The 24,880-nt window shown below is 36.3% G+C and overlaps 1 protein-coding gene across 3 annotated transcripts in view; it reads right to left on the reverse strand.

Annotated features, from left to right (window-relative positions):
• LOC123876206 (U8-agatoxin-Ao1a-like) overlaps positions 1-23,426 on the reverse strand; it is a 65,367-nt gene extending 41,941 nt beyond the window's left edge. For 2 of the 3 annotated variants that reach the window (XM_045922383.1, XM_045922381.1), the window contains exon 1: positions 23,333-23,426. The gene's annotated coding sequence lies outside the window, so the exon portion shown is untranslated. Of the gene's footprint in view, positions 1-23,211 lie in introns of all 3 variants that reach the window. The other variant, XM_045922382.1, reaches the window with a different exon arrangement.
• Between the last annotated feature and the right edge of the window lie 1,454 nt (positions 23,427-24,880).

Here is a 24,880-nt window from a genome sequence, read left to right on the forward strand (position 1 = left end):
CCCCGATCCATGCGGATAACGAAGCGAAAAATAGATAAAAGGTATTATCACACTAATATTATAACCACACTAATAACCATACTAATATTATAAAGGCGAAAGTTAGTGTGTATGTGTGTGTGTATGTTTGTTACTCCTTCATGCAAAAACTACTTGACGGATTTGGCTGGGAATGGAGATAGTTAATATCCTGGATTAGCACATAGGTTACTTTTTATCCCGGAAAATCAAAGAGTTCCCACGGGATTTTGAAGAACCTAAATCCACGCGGACGAAGTCGCGGGCATTAGCTAGTTATAGTTTACTTTTCAAGAAAACGGCACATTAGTGTGATAGTAGCTTAAGCTCTTTTCGGTGCAAAGAATAAATTTTCACTAAAGGTCCTTATCGTTGCGCAACGTTTTGTTACCTTAGTATGTTTCCGCCCTATAATTTATGCGATGTCACGTGGGTGGAGCTTAGGTATTTTTATTTGTTTGTTTTATTCAAGTGATGCTGTATGAAGCCAAATCACACAAAAGGAAGACCATCTATATATCTACCAATCTTTTACCACGTGTAACACAAATTTTCACATTGTTTATAGTAAATAAGTACTGTTTTTATTTTAAAATAAAACTTATAAAAATATAATAATTAGGAAAACGTCACTCGGAGAATTAATAAAAAAAGGCCTGATTCCGTGTCTTATCTACGCCCAGCCCAAAGGCTTGGATCTAGAAAGCTAAAATTTTGCACAGAGGTTCCCTCTGCATTGTAGACAAGGTATAAGGCTGAACTTTTGGAATAACTAGCTAACTAACTTAACTTCTCGAGATAAAAGCCGCGGGCGGTCGTCAGTTTCAAATATAACGATGCTCTTCTTCTTAGGCTGGAATAGTATCTACTACATCTGGGAAGAGAGCATTGAGTAAGACTTGAGGCGTGTCCCGTGTGGAAGTCATTACTAAGAGACAGTGAATGTCTATCGGTTATGTGAGAATCGATAGCAAGTAAGTTGTCCTGTAATTTAAAAGCATTTTATCATAGATGGAAAAACATTTTGTCCGTAAGAAAGTCAGTGGACATTAGTAACTCTATCCGACATACAGTATTGTTCTTGATAACATTGTGCCCTAGTTTTCAACAAAAGACGTCCTTTCTCCCTTAAAAGTATTACTCTTAAAAGCATGACTATGGGAAAAATGATCTTCACCCATCTTTTATTTTTCTGAGAACAATCACTATACATATTATGTTTATTTCTTAGTTTATTGGTTTGTTGGTTCATAAATCAGGATAAACCAGGCGGAGCAACGGATTGACTTTTTACACGGATACACTCGTAGTTGAAGACCTGGAGAGTGACATAGGTTACTTTTTATACCGAAATATCAAACAGTTCCCAAGGGGTTTTTAAAAATGTAAACCCACGCGGATGAAGATGGATCATTAATTTATATTATGACGATAGACACAGCGTTGGTAAACCCTCTACTAGGGTGATATCAAACGAGACGTAGGGAGCCGCTGGATTTTGGCGGCGTTAAAACCGTTATGTGTGTGGGAATCTCTACAGAAAACCTATATCCATCAACGTCCACGTGCATCGTTTGACTGTAATGATGAAAACTATTCAAGTATTTTTATCTTTTTTAAGTACATTATCTTTAAAAATCCAACTCCTTAGATACGGATTTTTCTTTGTTTTTGACACAATTCTCATAGTAGTACTATTTAATATGCAAACTGAAAGGCGTCCGGTATAGTTGCACTGAGCTTAAATATTCAAGCAATGTTCAGAAAGCTGACAACAAGCTGCATAGAGTGTACAAATACACAATACCGGAAAAGCTTGCACAGATAGCGCTTGGCTTTTGTTTTAATGAACAAAATAAAGGTAGGTAGATAAAGATGGGTATAGGCTTGGAGCCTGTGAGGGTCCGACCTTCGTTATGTTACAAAAGCTGAAAGCTTCTATGCGCATTGTCCCCAACACAGGGACAAACGATCAACTACTATGAAGTGTCGATCATGGTGGCTTTGGCAGATAACAGGTATTAAATAAAGTCATTTTTTTGTATTTTCTTCGGAATAGTATGAGAATTAATGTCATGCATTGCCAGACACTTAGCATCGCGGCAACCCCCTGCCAGACACCCAAGACATTAAAGTTTAAAAGGGCTCTCTCCGTCACTCGTTTCATACAAACGTAGTTCCAAATTCATTTGAATACTAAGCAACCAAAGTACATGAAATTTTGCAGATATATTCTAGAAACTAATATCTGTGTCTGTGGTGTTTTAGATTTTTCTAAAAATATGTAGTTTTAAAATTACAAGGGCTCAAAGATTTGCATGTGAATTTTTAAGACCGCGTAACTTTGAAAGCGAATATTTTAACAGAAATCTGGAAAACACAGACATAGATATTAGTTTTTAGAATATGTCTGCAAAATTTCATGGACTTTGGTTGTTTAGTATTCAAATGAAATTGGAACTACGTTTGTATGAAACGAGTGACGGAGAGAGCCCTTTTAAGGTCGCTGCAGAGCTGTGCCTGGAGCACAGACGAAAAACAAACAAATTAATAAACACATACACAAAAAAGCAAGTTAATGTTGTGCTTTCATCCAGTTCCAACCTATATTTTAAATTTCAAGCCTCTAAACTCACATCAAAGTCGTTAAAATCGATTTAAAATTCCAAAGCTAGCTCACAGGGAAGATAATTTAAAATCGATTTCCAGATTTGCTCTGGACAGACAAACAAACAATCAGACCGACAAGAAAGTGAGTTAATAAAAACGTGTTACAAGTGTAAATAAAAATTTATAACACCCCCGACAAGTGAAGGTTACAATAATAACTAGAAAACAGCTGATAACTTTCAAACGGCTGAACCGATTTTCTTGGATTATAGCTAAGAACACTCTCGACCAAGCCACCTTTCAAACAAATAAAAAAATTGGTTCATTAGTTTAGGAGCAACGCTGCCACAGACAGATACACAGATACACACGTCAAACTTATAACACCTCTCTTATTGGGTCGGGGGTTAAAAATACCGACACGTGATAGCCGAGCTAAATGCCCCACTTTATCAATAACTTTAAACAAACACAAGTTTAATATTCCAAGTAAACACAATCGCAGTTGCAGCGAATTTAAACACAGAATGTTTAAACAAAGACCTGACAGTGTATATGTAAACTATTACCACAGTGCAACTGTAAACAGGAGAAGCTTTTAGAAATAAAGTGATTTCAGCTTTGCTTTTACAAAAAGTCAAGTGCGAGTCAAACTCGTGCACTGATCCTACTCTATGACTGAGTTCCATACCTTTGAAGGAAATTCATGCAATTTTTAACCCCCGACCCAAAAAGACGGGTGTTATAAGTTTGACGTGTGTATTTGTGTTACCGTAACTGTAACCTTCACTTGTCAGGGGTGTTATAAATTTTTAACTGACACTTGTACACATCAGCACCGACTCACTACTTAGCATCGGTATCCTCTCAGAATGAGAAGGGTTTAGAGGCCATAGTCCGTCACGCTGGTCAAGTGTGGATTGGCAGCCTTCACACACCTTTGAGAACATTATGGAGAATCGTCAGGCATGCAGGTTTCCTCACGATATTTTCTTTCACCGTTACATCAAGTGATATTTAATAGCCTCACATGATAGTAATACTAAATGTCCCATTTAATAAGTAACACTTTTTCGACAACTTTAAACAAACATACCTAAATATTATTACCTATTTCAAGTAAAGGCAATCGTAGATGCAGCGAATTTAAAAACACAGAATGTTTAAATAAAGACCTGGCAATGCACACAGGACGTACCTAATTATAACCACAGCACACCACAGTACCATATGTGTTCAGTAAACAGGAAAAGCTTTTAGAAATAAAGTGTTTTCAGCTTTTCTTCATAAGAAAATCCAAAAAAACTGGCCAAGTGCGAGTTAGACTCGTACACCGAAGATTCCTTAACTTGGAAAAAATATGTAGACATAGATATAAGGTTATTATTTAAGATGTAAGTACCTACCTATGTTCTACACTAGCGAATTGGGAATCCTATAATGCTAGATGTAAGTTTTGAAAAAAAAAACTGGTCAATTTCATACAGTGCTTTTGTGTCAATAGAACCGTAAATATTTAAGTCAATAGCATACTATATTTATGTTGTCTGTCCATTAAAACCCTTTGATGTTAGGTCTGTATATTTTATTGCCTAACTAAAAACACATGGCATTTGAAATGCTGTTATTTCGCTGTATTTTATTGCCTAACTAAAATACATTCCGTTTGAAAAGCTGTTATTTAGTACTAGCTGATGCCCGCAGCTTCGCCCGCGTGGATTGGTCAGATCCCCTGCAGCATCAGGATTGAGGAGTTGGACTCCAAATTTTTTATGAAACAATGTCGCAAAGTTCCTCTATCGATTAAAAAAGAAATGACGCAAATCGGTTCAGAAATCTCGGAGATTTCGGTGTACATAGGTAGAAAAACACAACTCCCTTTTTCAAAGTCGGTTAAAAAAGTAGTTCCAAAGATTAGCCTTTTCAAACAGACAGACAGACAGACAGACAGACAGACAAAAATTTTAAAAACGTGTGATTCAGTTATGGTATCGTTCAAATAACCATATGAGCTTAATATGAGGTAGTTATTTCGAAATTACAGACAGACACTCCAATTTTATTTATTATATATTAGTATAGATTGTGCTGGATGAAGGTTGGTTAGCATAAAGGATTACAAAACAATGTAAAGTGCATTTAATCATCCCTAACGGCCCATTTACGCGTGACGCGTAAAACGAGGACATGTGGGGAACCGGGTGACAAAAGCAGAGCCTATGTCTGACGTCTGTAATGCCTCGTCAGACTGACAGCGTTTTAACGACGGGAAGACAGTTTTTTTATGTGTAACGACAGTTAGTTAATGTAGGCTTGCAATGAGAACTAGTTAATTCACTCGCATCGAAGATCACTTTAAGCTCCGGTTATTATTACTAACATGTAAAGGTTCGTTAACATGAGTCGAAAGTACTTTATTCATAGTCAAGTCGAGGTGGTTAGCATAAAGGATTACGAACAAATGTTAATTAAAAATTTATAACAGCCCCGACAAAAGAAGATAATTAGAAAAGAGCTGATAACTTTCAAACTGCCGAACCGATTTTCTTGGATTATAGCTAAGAACACCCCCGATCAAGCCACCTTTCAAACAAAAAAAAAACTAAATTAAAATCGGTTCATTAGTTTAGGAGCTACGATGCCACAGACAGATACACACGTCAAACTTATAACACCCCTCTTCTTAGGTCGGGGGTTAAAAATGTAAAGTGCATTTAATCATGATTTACAAGTATTTACCGACTGGAACTGGACTGGACATTGAAGATTTAATTAATCTAGGAGTAGCAGTAAATCCTTCAGTACCACGCTGACAAGCTAGAATGCTGTACCATTTATAGTATCCATGCATACTGTGCTATACAATGCAAGCTTTGATTAATGACTACTGGGGTAGCTCGTCACACGTCTGAAGCTTTTGAATAATATATAATATGTCCTCACAAACCGTCTATGGGGATATTAGCCAACACTCTCTATTCCCTCATTCTCATAGCCCAATGGGACGGAAATCTGACACGACCTTAGAGAAATCAGAAACACCACCAACTCTCTAGCAATTTTTTTGGTCCTACCCGGGAATCGAACGCAGACCCACATCATCTACAGTCGAACATGCTAACCACTAGACCAACGAGGCAGTTATATGCATAAATGTGTTATTAGAGAAGGAGCCAGCGCGTGCTAGACCTTCGTTATTTTATGAAAGCTAAAAATTTCTCTGCGTAGTAGTGTCCCCAACACAGGGAGGAACGATCAGCGATTATAACAGGTAATAAGGTTAAAAATCTTATTATTAGAAATCACGTCATGCATTTTCGTCGTGGTCGTGGCAACCTCCTGATTTTAAGTTTAAAAGTTTTAGCTATTAGCTTTTAGCTGACTGCTAGAGTAGTACGTCTCCCGTCTGAAACTTCCTTACACTCGGTCGTTAATTGACGTCACAGAAAATAAATATTTTTAATTAACCTCGTAGGAAATAAACTGTATGCTACCATGTACACGAGGGTCACCAGCAATAAAATAGTGAATAAAAAATGTAGAAACGTTTTTCAACGATTAATGTGTACAAACGAGCAATGTTAGTTTTTTATTGGTTTCGTACAATTGTAAAAGAAAATACTTTGCCGCAATTTAAGGGTATACAATGTCAGACGTATGCTGTCCTGGAGGGTGGCGTTTGGGATTGAGTAAGCCGTATTACAACCGTGCGTAGTATAAACGCTCTGCAATAGACAATATGTTTTGGCATTAGTTTAAATAGATTTAGGCCAGAGGCCTCATGTAACTACAGGAGAAATAGAACAAAATATGTATTCTAAAGTATCAGTTCACACGTAAAAAAGCGTTGACGTGTGAGCAGATACTTGGGAATAGGTATATTTGTTCTATTTATACGCTTTTTTAACAGACGATTTTTTTTTTACTTTAAAAAAGCTCTCGTGTATTTGAGGCCTTAATCTCTCAATAACGTCTACGCGTTGTGACCTATATCCCTCACGCATTTTAGGAGGACAGTTTTATTATTATTTGTTAAAAATATTTCAGTAATACCTACTTTTCTGAGTGACGCCTTATAATAGGAACCTAAATTGGTCTATCAATTCTTAACGACGCTAATTTCTTTCATTTCAATTATACTAAGCCCGACTTTACTTTTTATGGTGAACTAAGCGAAATAAATTCTTATAAACTCCAATTTTCCTTTCGAAACTAAAATTCCTAGTGTAACCTAGCAGCCATTTTCTCATTTAGCCACACGAAATTGGAAATTTCAAAACACTAGATCAATTTGGCCGACTGCAATGTCCAATTTAGACCCACAGTGTAGTTTATGTCCAATCAAAGTTTACTCGCTTCACTATATTTTGAATTTGAGTTCACAAGACTTAAATTCAACTGACTGTGTATCTCATAGGTACTCAAATCGTTCTTTAAGATTAAGAGGAGTGGAGGGATTGAATAGTATACATTAAAGATGAAAAATAATAGTTTTCGAGCCAATTGTTTATCTGTAATAAAGATAATGAGAATAGCTGATAAACTGCATAATCACTTACCACCAGGTGAGATTGTAGTTAAGAGCTAACTTGTTCTAAAAAACCTGATTATATCACAGTCTTAAATGATCTAAAAGCCTAGTTTAGATCCACCTAGTTTTAACTGGCTACAAACACGTGCGAACGGTAGCAGCTGGTTAAACTTAGATCTACCTTGTTTATTTACGGCTAAGGCTATATGTAACCGGTTACAATTTACATTTGACTAATCAGTTTTATCAGCAGCTGACATGAATGATGCGAGTCTGAGCGAACCGAGTGGAGTGGAGTGGAGTGATGGGGCAGGTAACGAGCGATCAGCGAAGCGAGCAGCTGGCATCAGGAATAACGAAACGAGTCTTCTGTATAGTCCATTTTAGTCGAACGCAACCAATACATATAAGTTTGACCAACTGCTATCTCCTGCACATCGTTGTAGCCAACTAAAACTAGATAGAAGGTTTTCAGGATTAATAGGTATAATACCCGAATTCAGAAAACAAAGATCTCCAAACAAGCCAGAAATCTTGACTGTCTCAATTGTAATAAACCTTAAGTTCAAAACAAATCGTTTAGAGACACCCATTCAGTTTGTTGCTGACGGCAAAAAGGGGCTACCCAAGAAAATTTCCGAGCAGAAATTTATGGGCCTTTCTAAGAGGCTTAAATTTCGATTTTAATTCTATTTACATAGAGTTCAAATTTGATTATTTTAAGGACCAGGTCGTGTCAGCAGCCGCTGTCAATATTTATTGTTCAAAATGAAAATTGGTTTTGGTACCATCTGGTAAATAAATCGTAAGGAAAACGTGAAATGCGTTAGTTCCAAAATTCGAAGCAAGCCCTTTGAACTATTATTATTGTCGTTCCTACAACTCATAAAGATCTAAATCTTGGATTTTTATTAATAATAATTATAGTATCTATGAGACATGGAATGCAAACGGAAAACCAACTATTTCTTATTTATCAAAAACTATCCCCTCTCGGTTTCGAGATAGAGGTCATAATTATCTCTTCCGTAGCCGTGTTAAATCTCAGTTCATTAATATTTCGTTTTGTAGAATTTACTTTAGTAAAAAAATTAAATCGCTGAGTTGTATCACTATATACTACAATCTACATCGTACAAGTGTAAATTAAAAATTTATCACACCCCCGACAAGTGAAGGTTACAGTAACTAGAAAAGAGCTGATAACATTCAAACGGCTGAACCGATTTTCTTGGATTATAGCTAAGAACACTCTCGATCAAGCCACCTTACAAACAAAAAAACTAAATTAAAATCGGTTCATTAGTTTAGGAGCTACGATGCCACAGACAGATACACACGTCAAACTTATAACGCCCCTCTTTTTGGGTCGGGGGTAAAAAACCACAGTAAAACTGTGGCTGTATTGTACCAACTTTTCACCTTTCAAACCGCTCTCAGTTCTCAGTTCTCACCTACAACGCTTTAGCGCGACTTTTCCAAAGCTTCGTCGGTGAAAAAGCCGCGATATGCATGCAAAAGTTAGTAATACAGTTACGTAATAAAATGCAACACAGCTCTCTCGTAGCTTTTGCATCGACCAGTGGTTGCAAAAGTCGCAACAAAGCGTTCGCACTGATTTTATTTGGTCTGCTGTGTAAAGCTTCATTTATACCAGGAAAAAATGAAGTACTGTGTTTTTTCTAGGCTTTTGGGAGAGCTTGAATAGAAACACAGTTACATCATTTAAAAAAAAATTAAAACGTGTTTAAATTTTCAAAGTAAGATAACTATACCAAGTGGGGTATCATACCTATGAAAGGGCTTTACCTGTACATTCATTGTACAGATTTTTATTTATTTTTATGCATAACTAGCCGATGCCCGCGACTTCGCCCGCGTGGATTTAGGTTTTTCGAAATCCCGTGGGAACTTTTTGATTTTCTGGGATAAAAAGTAGCCTATGTGCTAATCCAGGATATTACCTATCTCCATTCCAAATTTCAGCCAAATCCGTCCAGTGGTTTTTGCGTGAAGAAGTAACAAACATACACACACACACACACACACACACACACACACACACATACAAACTTTCGCCTTTATAATATTAGTGTGATAGTTTTTGATTCATCGTGCAAAATGTCGAAAAAAATACCCGAATACGGAACCCTCTCTCGGTGCGCGAGTCCGACTCGCACTTGGCCGGTTTTTATACAATAAGCAGTTTACTCCTCTGGTTATACCTACTATTTGTTTTGTGAGCACTTGATATGGTTTGTAGCATATCTAACATCTTGTGACGTTTATGTCCAAATAATTGCAAAATGTTTTATGCGATTTGGCAAAAAAATTATTATTTTTGAATCCAGTTACGACATTACTAAGCGTGTGAGATGTTAACTTTGCGGTTAAAAATATGATGAGCAGATAAAGAAGAAATCTTATTTCAAGACCTCTTTTGTATATTCTGCAAGAGATTGAATAAATATTTCTCTTTGTTTGAGCTCAACTTTATTGTGACGGAATAAGGAGCAACCATAATGTTACATAATTTCCCGAGAGACCTTTGAATACGACTGTACGTCACGCGATGGGTATCAAGAGATATATTTAGGCCTTTTATTAACCCCCGACCCAAAAAGAAGGGTGTTATAAGTTTGACGTGTGTATCTGTATATCTGTCTGTGGCATCGTAGCTCCTAAAATAATGAACCGATTTTAAATTAGTTTTTTTTGTTTGAAAGGTGGCTTGATCGAGCTATAATCCATGAAAATCAGTTCAGCCGTTTGAAAGTTATCAGCTCTTTTCAAGTTACTGTAACCTTCACTTGTCGGGGGTGTTATAAATTTTTAATTTACACTTGTAGACACGTCTAGCTGAGATAGCTTAGGCAATTACTTTACTGTTTTGTAGCATTGCATTGTGTTCGTGTTGTTTAAAACGGTTAATAGTTCTACAAAACTTAAAAAAAAATATAAAAGAACTATTTAACTTTTTATACAAAAAAAATAATTGTTCAATGTAATTTATCTTTATTATTAGAAAAAAGAACGTTAATTCCACATTTACGAGTTAGTTCTTCATCCAAAACGTTTGTAATAAAGCTTGGCTTAAAAAAAAAAAAAACATTTGAAAAATTTCGTGAAATTCAAGCTTTCATGTGCCACAATGGCATTAAATAATATGAGCAATAAATAAAAATGAAACTCAATATTGTTTTCAATAATATTCAACGAGTGCATTGGCTCAGAATTATGGTATAAAACGTTATTTTAAAATATAAGTGTCATTAAATTAATTGTTTTTTGACTACAAAAACTTGTTTTTCAACGGCTAGGCAGTGAATATCTACTTAGCTGACAGACTAACATACATATTACATATACACTTTCGCATTTATAATAGGTAAGTATATAAGTAAGTATGATTAGAAATTGATTCCATCGTATTCTTCAATATACGTATGCAAAGTTTAAAAGAATGATCGCGGACGGCGGAATTGAAAGAATTACAGCATTCCGAACAATTTGAAGTCAAATAAGCAGAGAGCGGACAAGAAAATTTTTCATTGAAAAATACGCTTTGAAAGAAAGCACCACTCCAGTTTGTTTTGAAACTAAATATTTCTTCTGTTACGTCTGTGATTTTTCAAATAAAACCTAAAGACTGTTTTACGCTGGAGCAACAACATGCGACAATGCAGCATCCTATTATAGAAACATTAATTTTTTTGCAGCATGCGGTAGTTTATTTTATGCTGAGGCCACATCGTGCTGTATCATTTGCACGGATACGCGTCTTATAGCGAGAAAACGTGCAGGGCGAGTCACCTGCTGTTAAGTGATTACCGCCGCCCATGAACATTTGCAGCGCCAGAGCTGGCTTTTCAGGAATTTGTAGACCCATTCCTTGAATAACTCCATATTGAGATATTGTGGGGGCACTGCCGAAAAAAATTGGTTCCAGAGTTTTGATGTGCGTGGAAAAAACGGTCTAGTACAACGGGTGGTCGAAGTGCACTAGCCACCCAGGTGATGAGGGTGAAATTGTGTGTGGTGGCCATAGATATGTAGTGGTGGCATGCGGTGAGGTTGTAGAAAAAGGAGAGTGGAATAAGGTCAAACAATTACTCAGATTTCTACCCACTTTTGTAGGCATGGAAATCAATATGCTAAGCTTTTAGATTTTTGCTTCTATTGTATTCGCAACTACCTATTATATTTGGCCATTATAGGCAGCGTCCTGTAAATGACGCATAAAATGGACGTATGACAAGATGGATCACAGTTTATTATGTTTTACGAGTGGCCTTTGATAGATAGTGGATACTGGATAAGCTTTCCCCCTCCCTTTTTCCCTCCCTTACGCTATAAATCAGCTTTCAGGTCGAACCAATTTTTATTGTAGATAAGTGCACTTAGTATGAAAATGTAAGATGATCCTTTTAGAATGGAGTCATGAAAATTTACTTTTACTGAGCTCGTACTCAGTAAAAATAATAGAAAGGTCTGAACCCTTATCGTTCTGAGATAAGATAGGGGTTTCAATTACGGGTCATAATCCACCACGCTGACCAAGAGTGGATTGACAGACTTCAGAGTGATTATTTATCACAGTAATATTATAAAGGCGAAAGTTTGTATGTGTGTGTGTGTGTGTGTGTGTGTGTGTGTGTATGTTTGTTACTCCTTCACGCAAAAACTACTGGACGGATTTGGCTGAAATTCAGAATGGAGATAGATAATATCCTGGATTAGCACATAGGCTACTTTTTATCCCGGAAAACCAGAGTTTCCCACAGGATTTCGAAAAACCTAAATCCACGCGGGCGTCAGTCTACTATAAACCTAACTTTACAACTCAATTTAGTGAACTAAATTAGCTAAAATGCAAGTACGTTGGAGTTCGTAAAGCGACAAGCATCGCGTACGTAGCGAAAGTCAATTGGTACGATAAATTCGTTCGGAACGCGGTTTGACTTACGGTATAACTCGACTAGAACTTCAGTGCATTTAGTTTCCAGCTAACATCTAGGTTAGGTTAGATTGGAATTGGGTTAGATTTAAGATTTGGTTATAGACTGAGCGTAGCAAGGTCTTATCTGTCTTACTTGAATGAATTTGCAATTTGCTTGTCCGTCTGTCGGGGCCAAGATTAAAATAACATTATTATGTATTTTGAAATTCAAGAATCAAGGTTTATACAGCACTTATAGGGGCAAATAGGGTTCAATCCTTTATAGTTATCGTAGAGAAAAACTTTTTTAGAAGAGCACAATACTATTAAAAAACTGACCAAGTGCGAGTCAGACTCGCGCACTGAGGGTTCCGTACTCGGGTATTTTTTCCAACATTTTGCACGATAAATCAAAAACTATTATGCATAAAAATAAATAAAAATCTGTTTTAGAATGTACAGGTAGTCTTTTCATGTGATACCCCATTTGATATAGTTATATTATTACTTTGAAAATTGAAAACATGTTAATTTTTTTTTACGTGAAATAACCACAAATTCGCGATTTTCAGAGTTATTCCTGTGTTTGCACTATAAGACCTACCTACCTGCCAAATTTCATGATTCTAGATCGACGGGAAGTACCCTGTAGATTTCTAACAGACACGACGGACAGACAGATAGACAGACAACAAAACAATCCAATAAGGGTTCCGTTTTTCCTTTTGAGGTACGGAACCCTAAAAATCGGCCAAGGTCGAGTTGGAGTCGCACACGAAGGGTTCCGTACAATCGTACATGAAATAACAGTCTATCGGATGATGATGTTGATTGTAGATGCCCCAATCATTTACAGTTCATGGGTCGTAATAAAACCAATTTCAATACCCATGTTTTAAACAATAAGGGCTTTCAAGTTTCAGTCATAGTCTTGTTTACAGCACAAATTGACCCGATCTTTATTTACGAGTTTCATCTGGAAAATCCGTTTTTGTTTGAAAAAGGGTCGATTTCGTCCCATGATTTATAACGGGATTAGGTACAATTTTATTATGTTTACACGGATAAAGAGTTTTTATTGCTTGTTTGTAAGGACATTTTGATAAAAGTACCGATTATGAAAAATAGTGATGAAATATGAAACAATATAAACCATAAAATTACAAATATTATAAATGCGAAAGTGTGTCTGTCTGTCTGTCTGCTACGTTTTCACAGTCTAAACGCTGAACCGATTTTAATGAAAGGTACATACAGCCTTGGGATACATACTGGGGAAGGACATAGGCATAGGCTACTTTTTATCCCGGAAAATCATAGAGTTCCTACGGGATTAAAAAAAAACTGAAATCCATCGGGCGAAGCCGCGGGCATCCTCTAGTAAATGATAAAAAAGTGGTGATAGTTAGATATTAGCTTCCTATTCAGGTAGTAACCTGACCCTTTCAAACAAAAAAAAATTCCAAATCGTTCCAGGGGTCTATGAGCAATGGGGGAGCATACTTAAAAAAATGATTCCGACGAATTGAGAATCTCGTTTTTTTTTTTTTTGAAGTCGGTTAAAAAGGTGGGATACATTATTATCAAAGAAATCGTTTAATACTTTTTTCCAACGTCTTCAAAGTCCCTAAAAATAACACGACTTAATTATATCATTATGGAAAAGTGTTATCGCCAACAAAAAAGGCACAAGATCAAAGGGACCCTAAAAAAGTGAAAATAAGAGCTTCTATAGCAGTGAGGTAAACAGTATTTTGACTTGAGCTTATAATTCAATGAAAGGGTATCATCCCGGGGTTTTTTTTTGCTATTTCAATTAATAAGATTGTTATTAGTTCTTCTTCTAAGTTGTAATAGGGGGCTTTAGGTATGTCAAAATAAAGAAATTATTTCATAGTGACTATTAAATAAAGTCTTCCACAATTGTAAATTAAAAATTTATAACACCCCCGACAAGTGAAGATTACAGTAACTAGAAACGAGCTGATAACTTTCAAACGGCTGAACCGATTTTCTTGGATTATAGCTAAGAACACTCTCGATCAAGTCACCTTTCAAACAAAAAAAACTAAATTAAAATTAGTTTAGAAGCTACGATGCTACAGACAGATACACACGTCAAACTTATAACACCCCTCTGTTTGGGTCGGGGGTTAAAAATACGTAAACCATTTCGTCATTTTAAAGCACGTTAAATGTTTATGAGTATTCCACAGCAATCGTAAAGCACTTTATTTGAATGAAAAAAATCTCTGTTTCTGTTTCTATTTCTATTGTAACCTCATGTTTTCCGCACAGTAGGTATAAGAGAATACTGTCATCCAGATCTCTTTTTAGCGAAAAAAACTGTATTAAGTAGGTACTCTTCGCATCTTACGCTGAGTTGTTCGAAAAGGATTCAAAAATTTAAATCAAGACTAAGCTAATTGAATCCCGAAACTCCATAGAATTCTTTTGATTAATTAATTATTAGTTCAATCAACATTTGATTTTTTAAATTCTTTCGAACAATTGAGCGTTGGTCCGCTCTCCGACTACAATTAGTCGACTTTTAGTCGGCAGTATAAAGCTTATCACAAAATATCAGCTCCCCGATCTTAACGAACCAGCTGCTATCACAGAGATGGGTCTGTTTAAACAAATTTTCATTCCTCACACAATCGTAACCCAACGGAACTTCATTTCCATTCACACAATCAAGTTAAAATTGTGTTTTCCGAAGTGATTCCGCAAGAAAAGTTTAATTAAATTTCACGTAGGTATAATATGCAAATCTAATCCGTTTGCATGATATTTTGCAGGAACTTGAGAGAATCGGTTTGTAACTGTAACGGAGATCATTTTACCTACTAGAGAAGCAACATGTGTAAATTAAAAAATTATTACACCCCCGACAAGTGAAGCTTACAGTAACTAGAAAAGAGCTGATAACTTTCAAACGGCTGAACCGATTTTTTTGGATTATAGCTAAGAACACTCTCATTCAAGCCTCCTTTCAAACAAAAAAAAAAACTAAATTAAAATCGATTCATTAGTTTAGGAGCTACGATGCCACAGACAGATACACAGATACACTCGTCAAACTTATAACACCCCTCTTTTTGGGTCGGGGGTTAAAAATAATTTGAACAAACTATATGTAGAGCAATTTGAGGCTTTAAGAAATTTTAAAAACCTTACTAAGTACTTACTACAAGTTTGGAAAGTAGATTCTACTGAGAAGTGCCAGCAAGAAACTCAGTAAAAAAAACCGGCCAACTGCGAGTCAGACTCGCGCACTGAGGGTTCCGTGCTCAGGTATTTTTTCCAACATTTTGCACGATAAATCAAAAACTATTATGCATAAAAATAAATAAAAACCTGTTTTAGAATATACAGGTACAGCCCTTTCATATGATACCCCACTTGGTATAGTTATCTTACTTTCAAAATTGAAACAAATTTTAGTTTTTTTTAGATCATATAACCACAAATTCGCGCTTTTCAGATTTATTCCTGTATTTGTACTATAAGACATTCGTCCAAGTATAAGACCTACCTACCTGCCAAATTTCATGATTCTAGGTCAACGGAAAGTACCCTATAGGTTTCTTGACAGGCAGACAGACAAAAAAGTGATCCTATAAGGGTACGATGGTGCAGAATACTTCGTGTGCGAATCTAGACTCACACATGATCGGTTTTGTTTAATTTAATTTGAAAAATGGCAAACAAACTTAAACCTTTTTAGCGCTCAAAGTTTGGAGTACTTTTGACCCTGGGATAGTAAATTACAAGCCCAGTAACAGATGCTTTCACGAACAGTTTTTACTTCTTGCGATAACTTTCCTTTATGAAGGCCCTGGAGATTTGCGACGTACGCACTTGATTCAATATAGTTTGGGGCACTTTTAGAGTTCACTTTAGCGAGTAGAATTACGAGTATTAGAACGTGTGGAATGGCGAAGTGGTGGTTAGTATATTATTATTTCAAATCTTAGAAGACCATAGATATTTTTTTAAGATATATTTATTTTTGAGAATTCTTGCGCTTGACGACAATAATGCCTGATTAAAAGCAATGATAATATTATCTAGGTTGGCGCGTGCTTGCCTAGAAGTTACCTAAATAACTAATTAACCTCCGACCCAAAAAGGGGGGTGTTATAAGTTTGCCGTGTGTATCTGTCTGTGGCATCGTAGCTCCTAAACTAATGAATCGATTTTAATTTAGTTTTTTTTGTTTGAAAGGCGGCTTGATCGAGTGTTCTTAGCTATAATCCAAGAAAATCGGTTCAGCCGTTTGAAAGTTATCAGATCTTTTCTAGTTACTGTAACCTTCACTTGTCGGGGGTGTTATAAATTTTCAATTTACACTTGTACAGTTTGTTACAATTCTATGATGGATAGCGTTGGTGCGAATAAATACATGCGTTGGTGCATGGTAAAATTTTTATCATGCCAAAATACGTCTATGGTCAAAATAATGATTAAAGGGATTCTTTAAAGAATACGAACAAAACATAATATTTGAGGGAAGACAAACTATTATTTGAAGCTCTTACGGTAGAAATAGAAAGGTACTTAGTGAAGAAAAAGGTTTTCTTACATAAATACACGCCTTTAAGGCTTTTTTACTTATCAGCGAATGAAACCACCAACCCTTGTCCAATATTGAGCGTTTTCGGCGTATCGTTACTAAAATATTATAAGAAACAAACTGCCAAAGTTATCTTTAGACATTTTTACTCTTTTTTCCTTGAACCGTATCTTTATTAGCTCACCACAGCCTTAATATATTTTCGTGTACAAAATGAAGATCTACTTAATCAATTTATCACACTAATTATAAATATAATAATATTATATAATAAATATTATATTAATATAATATTATAAAGGCGAAAGTTTGTATGTATGTGTGTATGTTTGTTACTCTTTCACGCAAAAACTACTGGACAGATTGGGCTGAAATTTAGAATGGAGATAGATTATAGGATTAGCACATAGGCTACTTTTTATCCCGTAAAATCAAAAAGTTCTCACGGGATTTTTCAAAAACCTATATCCACGCGAACGAAGTCGCAGGCATCAGCTAGTTTTTATTATTTACTAGATGAAGCCTTCGAGCTCATCCGCGGGAATACCTGTAGTTTTTTTTGAAACTCTCGCGGGAACTCTGTTTTTTTTTTAAACATAGAGTAAATGATAAAAAAAGAAGCCTATGTGTCCTACAATAGCAAAAAAAAATTTTTTGGAGACCCCCACTGTTTTGACCGTTAGGTAAACTTTTTATGTCCGTCTGTGTTTGCCCGATTTCCGTAAAAAAAGAGCTTTAACTTACAATTTTTTTTTGCGTATGACGACAATCAGGCTTAATAAAAAGCAATGATGATGTCTAGGTTGGAATGTAACGTGCTAACCTAGAAGATTACTATCCACTATTCCGTCGAAGGTATTTAGATTATACGTGACAGCAAACAGGACGCCGGAAGGGCAAGAAACTCTGGCAGCAGCTCAGAAAGCAGGAAATTCAAATATTTGTATGCAAATCTTTGAGCCCGTGTTACTTTGAAACTAAATATTTTACCAGGAAGCTAGCAATCTACATACATAGATATTAGTTCTAAGAACGTGTCTGCAAAATTTCATGATGGGTTAGTATTCAAATGAGATCGTCTTCTTTTTGCTCGTTCTTATAGCTCGTTTACACAGGCTGCGTAAGCGTTGCGTAAGCATAGACTTAGCGCATACCACTGCGTTGTAATGTATGGAACTATGAAATATGGCACACCGCTTGCGTAAAGCGTGGACCTTTGCGTAACCCGGTGTGTTAGGTTTACGCGTCGGGTTTACGCGCGTCACTACGCACGTGTCACGTGTACGCATTTGGTGTGAATCGGCCTTATGTAGGTATAATATGGAGCACGCTAGGAGTACAGTTCATGAAACACATACGACTTGTTTTCCTGCGGTGCCAATGTGACCTTAAAGAAACTAGACACTTTCCTAGGGAATTTCATAAAGCGATTCCGAGTTTGTGTCTGCCTCAAAATTAGTAAATTCTCCAAAGAAGCCTCAAAGACTCGCCTAAAATATTCAGCGCCATACATCTACAGTCTACACACACCACCGACACTTTACGATTATGACTCTTAGTTAAGTCTTAAGAGTGCTTACGTCAACAACATTCGCTTTAAGAGTTGGTTAGGAATAATTTGGGCTTTGTTTCGTTTTATAGAGACTTCCTTGGCAACTTTGTTTTGCTTAAAACGGTTGTTTATTTCGATTGGCGGACTTTTTGACCCCCGACCCAAAAAGAGGGGTGTTATAAGTTTGACGTGTGTATCTGTGTATCTGTCTGTGGTATCGTAGCTCCTGAACTAATGAACCGATTTTAATTTAATTTTTTTTGTTTGAAAGATGGCTTGATCAAGAGTGTGTCTTTCTATAATCCAAGAAAATCGTTTGAGCCGTTTGAAAGTTATCAGCTCTTTTCTAGTTACTGTAACCTTCACTTGTCGGAGGTGTTATAAATTTTTAATTTACACTTGTTAACCTATAAACTATAGGTACCGTATAAACTCTAGTCTCTTCTAACTAATTTACTGAAACTTTTTCAATAAATATATCCATTCCACTGAAAACGTTAGAACCTCGGTAATAAGTATTAAGTAATCCTCAAGAATTAGTGGCCATATCGAAACATGTTCTGCGTCGGGAGAAGGATTATATCTAAACAACTAATCTTATCTATCTGTTCGAGATTAATCCTTAAGTCCCGGTAATACAGACCATATTACAGTATCGGTTAACTTGAAATTTTAATTGGAACATTGCTCAAGATGGATTAGATTACTATTGGACCTCTGGTATCTGCAGTGATCCTTATTGTTCCGCAATCATCTTATACTTAGGGGAAAATTCACAGTAAGTAAGCAATGAAAAAAACCGGCCAAGTGCAATTCGGACTCGCGCACAGAGGGTTCCGTACTCGGTTATGTTTTTCGACATTTTGCACGATAAATCAAAACCATTATGTATAAAAATAAATATAAATCTGTTTTAGAATGTACAGGTAAACCCTTTCATATGATACCCCACTTGGTATAGTTATCTTACTTGAAAATTGAAATGCATTTTTTTTTCTGTGATGAATTCACGGTTTCCAGATTTATTCCTTTATTTGTGCTAGAAGACCTACTTACCTGCCAAATTTCCTGATTCTAGGTCAACGGGAAGTACCCTATAGGTTTTCTTAACAGACACGACGGACGGACGGAGACGGACAGACAGCAAAGTGATCCTATAAGGGTTCCGTTTTTTCTTTTGAGGTACAGACCCTAAAAATGAGTATTATTTATTTGAGCTGTGATAGATAGCCTAGTGGTTGGGACGTCCGCCTCCCAATCGGAGGTCGGGGGTTCAATCCCGGGAACGCAACTCAGTGACAGTTACGGAGTTACAGTCGAACTGCAGATTCTTGTGGTAGAGTGTATAATATCCACAGCTCGACAGTAGAGTTTTTGTTACGCCATAATGGAAAGAGAGTACTGTAAGGAAAGCTTCTATGCTTTGTTATTCGATGTCTTTTCTTTCAAGTCAACTTTGCAACGATGTCTAGGATTTATTTAAATTCTTTGAAACAAGACCTTTTTCTATCCTACAACTTGTCAAAGCCAGTGAGATGGAAGAGATTTGATTTCAACTGTAAAGTTAATTTCGAATATTTATCATGCTCTATCTGCCATTTTTAGGGCTCCATACCGTGTCCATACCGTCCGAAGGGTGCTAAGGAAAGGGGGAAAGGGATCCTATTACTAAGCCTCCGCTGTCCGTCGGTCCGTCCGTGTGTCTGTCAGCAGGCTATATCTCGTGAACCATTATAGGTAAAGAGTTAAAATTTGCATAAAATGTGTATTTCTAATGCCGCTATAACAATAAATATTAAAAATTTCAAAATGGCCGTCATGGAAATTTAAAAAAAATTAAGTGTTATTTCTTATACGATGATACGGAATCCTTCGTGTGGGTATCCGACTTGCACTTGACCGAATTGTCTTACTATTTACATTCTAACTCCTTTCGCTAGGAGTCGTAAAATTTTATTCATGTAATTTTTCTTTCAAATCCTTCCTTTTATTCACATTTGATGATTCGTTGTTTTAAATGGTTCTTATTATAGTTTTGTTTGTGTGTAGTTTGTATACCTACAAACTATAGAATGATATTCGAAGGTTATCCTTACAAACGTTTAGAAAAGCATATTACAAAAATAAGAACATCCTAAATACAAAGGATGGTCACTAATCACTATACCTATCTATGAAAATCCCACAATTTTTTTTTCAGTAAACCATAACCTACGTGACGTGTGGAAGTCCATACATCTATGTCCAGCTGAGAAAGTCTATCAGTTGACGATAATAACGATGATGAAACCAATTAATTGTATTGATATAATATATAAAATATATTTTTTTCTCTCTCGTCTGGCTTTACAAAGATTAGCCAATGTCAAGTATGTAGTTATTTTTTGTAACAAGTTAGTTAAACTATACAAGTATGGACCCCGTCCGTGCCGGCGCTCGCTGACATACGCATGGCACCCCCTTAGAGTGCTTTCCAGTCAGTTTTAACAAAAAAAAACACTCCAAGAAGGCAGAGCACGCCCGCCAGCTAACACCAACACAGACGAAGTGTATAAAATATTTTCCTTTTACCAATGATTGTATGATGTATTTCTTTCTCTATGGTAGTTTTTTTACTGACTCGGTAACAATACAATGTCAGTTTATATAATTACGTCTTTACCTTGTATGTAACACGACATGACTGAAATGTGTCCAAATGGCACAAATATTATAAATGTATTACGTTTCCGTAGGTAGGTATGTTAGAATGCGTCTCCAGGGAGTCCAACACGTGTTCATGATATATCACTTCTGCGAACAATACTGTAGATGTAATTATATTTGGTAAAATGGAATTATGTTTACACCCAACATAAACGAGGTGGAATTAGTAGGCTTAACGAATATAATACCCGAAAATTTCTCTTTCATTTTAATTTTTAACCCCCGACCCAAAAAGAGGGGTGTTATAAGTTTGACGTGTGTATCTGTTTAGCTGCTGCTGCTGTGGTCTGTGGCATCGTAGCTCCTAAACTAATGGACGGATTTTAATTTAATTTTTTTTGTTTGAAAGGTGGCTTGATCGAGAGTGCTCTTAGCTATAATCCAAGAAAATCGGTTCAGCCGTTTGAAAGTTATCAGCTCTTTTCTAGTTACTGTAACCTTCACTTGTCGGGGGTATTATAAATTTTTAATTTACACTAGTATTTAAAAGATAAAAGAATTATAAGAAAGATAAGAAGAAGATATTATGAAGGTACAAAACCTTCTTTAAAGTTTCTTCTGTATTTCTTCTGTACATATGGGCAGGTACAAAGATTCCTAACGAAATAAAAAATTAAAATATATTTCGACGTCAAGGTTTTTTTTTTAATTTTAATTGAATCTATGTATAAGTAGATTGGAATTTAACGAGACGTAATAAAAAAGCCAAAAGGCCGAAAACGTTTCCAATTTTACGTATACTCTACTAATACACTCAGCAAAATTGTTGCCACCGTCATTTTTCAAGTTCATAACGTCACACATAAACAAAAATGAGGGCTTTTTTCATCCATGTTTTCTTTTGGATATGTTGCTTCTTCAGAAATGAAAGCTTATGAAACACAATAGTCATGACTCAAGGCATCTAGAAGGTATAGGTGACGAAAGATTACCTGAGTGTTTCAGAAATTTATTGATTAGTTTTAAGTATTATACTTATGTATTATCCATACTAATATTATAAATGCGAAAGTGTGTCTGTCTGTCTGCTAGCTTTTCACAACCCAACAGGTTCACTGATTGGGACAGTATTTGGTACAGAGTTAGATTAAATCCCGGGGATGGACATAGGCTACTTTTTATCCCGGAAAAGCAAAGAGTTCTCATGGGATTTTCAAATTGTACCCCAAAAGCTGTTATATAGGCATAGGCTATGGCTATTAAGGAATTTTGAGAAATTAGAGGTGTGAGTGGATATCACAAAGCAGATGTTCAGTGATTTTTTTTAATAATTAATTAAATTGTGTGCTAACGAGGAGGTGGGTCACCTGATGTTAAGTGATCACCGCCGCCCATGAACATTTGAAGCACCAAAGGTACCGCCGATGCGTTGCCGGTCTAAGTTATAACTATATTACTCAGTATACCATCTAAACAAATGAGGATTGTATTTAACGAGGTCAAGTGGTCTTCATGACACCTCATAAGAACCTATCGCAGCTATAGCTTGCTTGCTATCTGAATTCTGAGAATAGTCATGTAAACGCGCTTTAAGATTAGAACTATATTAAGGCCGGTTGTCTGACCTTAGGACCCATCATAACCCAAAGTAGATAGGTATACATTAAGTGAAAATATATCAAATCTTTGAAAAGAGCAACCGCCGAGTTTCTTGCTGGTTCTTCTCGGTAGGAAAGGCATTCCGAACCAGTGGTAGATGCTTTTGACGATTCAAAAGTAGGTACTTACTTGTAAAAGTCTAATTGAACCAAAATATTTTGAATTTGAATACCAATAGGACTACTTGACTTTTATTATGCTGTTTTGGTTTAAAGGTCATTGGTTTGAACACATAATAACGGTCATTTCTTTACGCATAATAATACATGTAAGGTTCTGGGTTCGATTCCCAGTTGAGCCAAATTACGAAAAAAAGACGAAAAATTGGCATAAGTAGTAGGGATGTTAAAAATATATGGACGAAAGTATGTTAGATTTCTAAGAACCTATTAGAGACGAAATCAGCTTCAACTTACTATATAAAATGTATTTTCATAATCTTACACTAAATATTGAAACAAATACAATATTTTTCAATATGAAATTTTATAAACGGCATTGGCCAAAGCGTTTGAGCGAATTTTTCAAAACTATTCGCGTCCCAATGGATCCATACTGAGCGTGCATATTCCGTAAAATCCTCAATAGCCTCCATAACCAGCAAAATAAATTACGTACGCGAATACGTAAAAGCAACAAGAACAATTCCGTACACGAACCGCCAACACGTAACTCACCGATATCTGGCACAAAACACTTCAAAATAAATAAACAAATAATTGGAATAATTACGTGAGGGAAAGTATGACGTAACGTAATTTTTTCAAAAATGGAACGTAAAAATTGTTGAATACGTACGCGCGCGGTCGTTCTCGTTCCGTGTGCGACGCCACCCCGTTCGGGAGGGGAGTCGAGTCACGAGTGAACGCCGGGGCACCGCGTCCGCCCTTATACGTCCGCCCTAGCCCCAACGCTAAGGCGGTAGGCGGATCTATATAGAGCTGCGCGTCTGAAAAAACTAATGTTTTGGACTGATCACACTATCAACTAATATAAAGAGGCGAAAGTTTGTGTGTAAGTTTGTTACAATTCCACGCAAAAACTACTGGACGGATTTGGCTGTTTAGAATGGAGATAGATTATACCCTGGATTAACACATAAGCTACTTTATATCCCGTAAAATTAAAAAGTTCCTACGGGATATGTAAAAAACTTATATTTACGCGAACGAAGTCGCGGGCATCAGCTAGTACCTACTACAATAAAGAAATTATTATTATTAAAAAAAATCAGTATCAGAACGTGTTGCCAGTGTTGACATACTGATCCAAAACAAGGTTGTTAACTATGGGCCTCATAAGAAAGCTAAGAGTAACTCATTGGGTGATGGAGAGAACTATGCTCGGAGTTTCTCTACCAGATCAAATCAGAAATGAGGACATTTGTATAGAAAAATCAAAATAACCGACATATTTCAACGGGTTGTGAAGCTGAAATGGCAAAAGCGGGACAGTTAGTTCGAAGAACGATATACATTGGAATTGTAAAGTACTGGAATTTTCCACTGGAAAGCGCAGCGTACCTCTACTCGGTGTAAAGATGCCTGTGGCCTGTGAAAAAGACTGTGGCCAAGTTCCTACAAGAGACATACGTTTTTGGTGGATAACGACGACGACGTAGTATATGGGCCATATTGATTTTTTTTTTCATGATATCATTTATAATGTAAGGATTCTAAAGATACCCCCCTCATACATCCAAATCTGTTCAGGAATTAAGAAGTTATGGTCAATAAAGTACATTACATACATACATGAACCCTAAAAACATTACACTCTTTTTTGGCCAGTCAAGTAAAAACTTAGTTGTAGCAGCTCGTAGTGGTTTTCCAGTGCCATCTCTGTCACACCACCGCAGGTTGTCAACAAAATGTTATTAGTCCTCATCTACGCCACCGCCCGTCGGAGAAAAATTCCAAGAGCACTATGAGAGCACACTACAGTAAGTTTGAACGAATGGCCCTCGTTCAGCTGATAAAGTGCCCACGAACTGTCCCTACTTAATGACCCTAAGTGTAAATTTTCCCTTAATTTTTCTTTAAGTAGTAATAGACTAATCATGTTAGAACATACCTAAAGCTAAATAGTGTTAAATGTAAACTTAGTTTAAACGATTTATTATACTTTTATTTATACCCAAATTACCCATATCTATTAAATACTAGAGTTATTATATTTAGATCAGTAGGTACAACGTATTTTTTTTATTATTCAGACACAAGTTAGCCCTTGACTGCAATCTCACCTGGTGGTAAGTGATGATGCAGTCTAACCGGAACATAATAGAAGCGGGCTAACCTGGAAGGGGTATGGCAGTTTTTTTTAAACCCATACCCCTTTGGTTGT

The sequence above is a fragment of the Maniola jurtina genome, chromosome 21, assembly GCF_905333055.1.
Source record: "Maniola jurtina chromosome 21, ilManJurt1.1, whole genome shotgun sequence".
NCBI lineage: Eukaryota > Metazoa > Arthropoda > Insecta > Lepidoptera > Nymphalidae > Maniola > Maniola jurtina.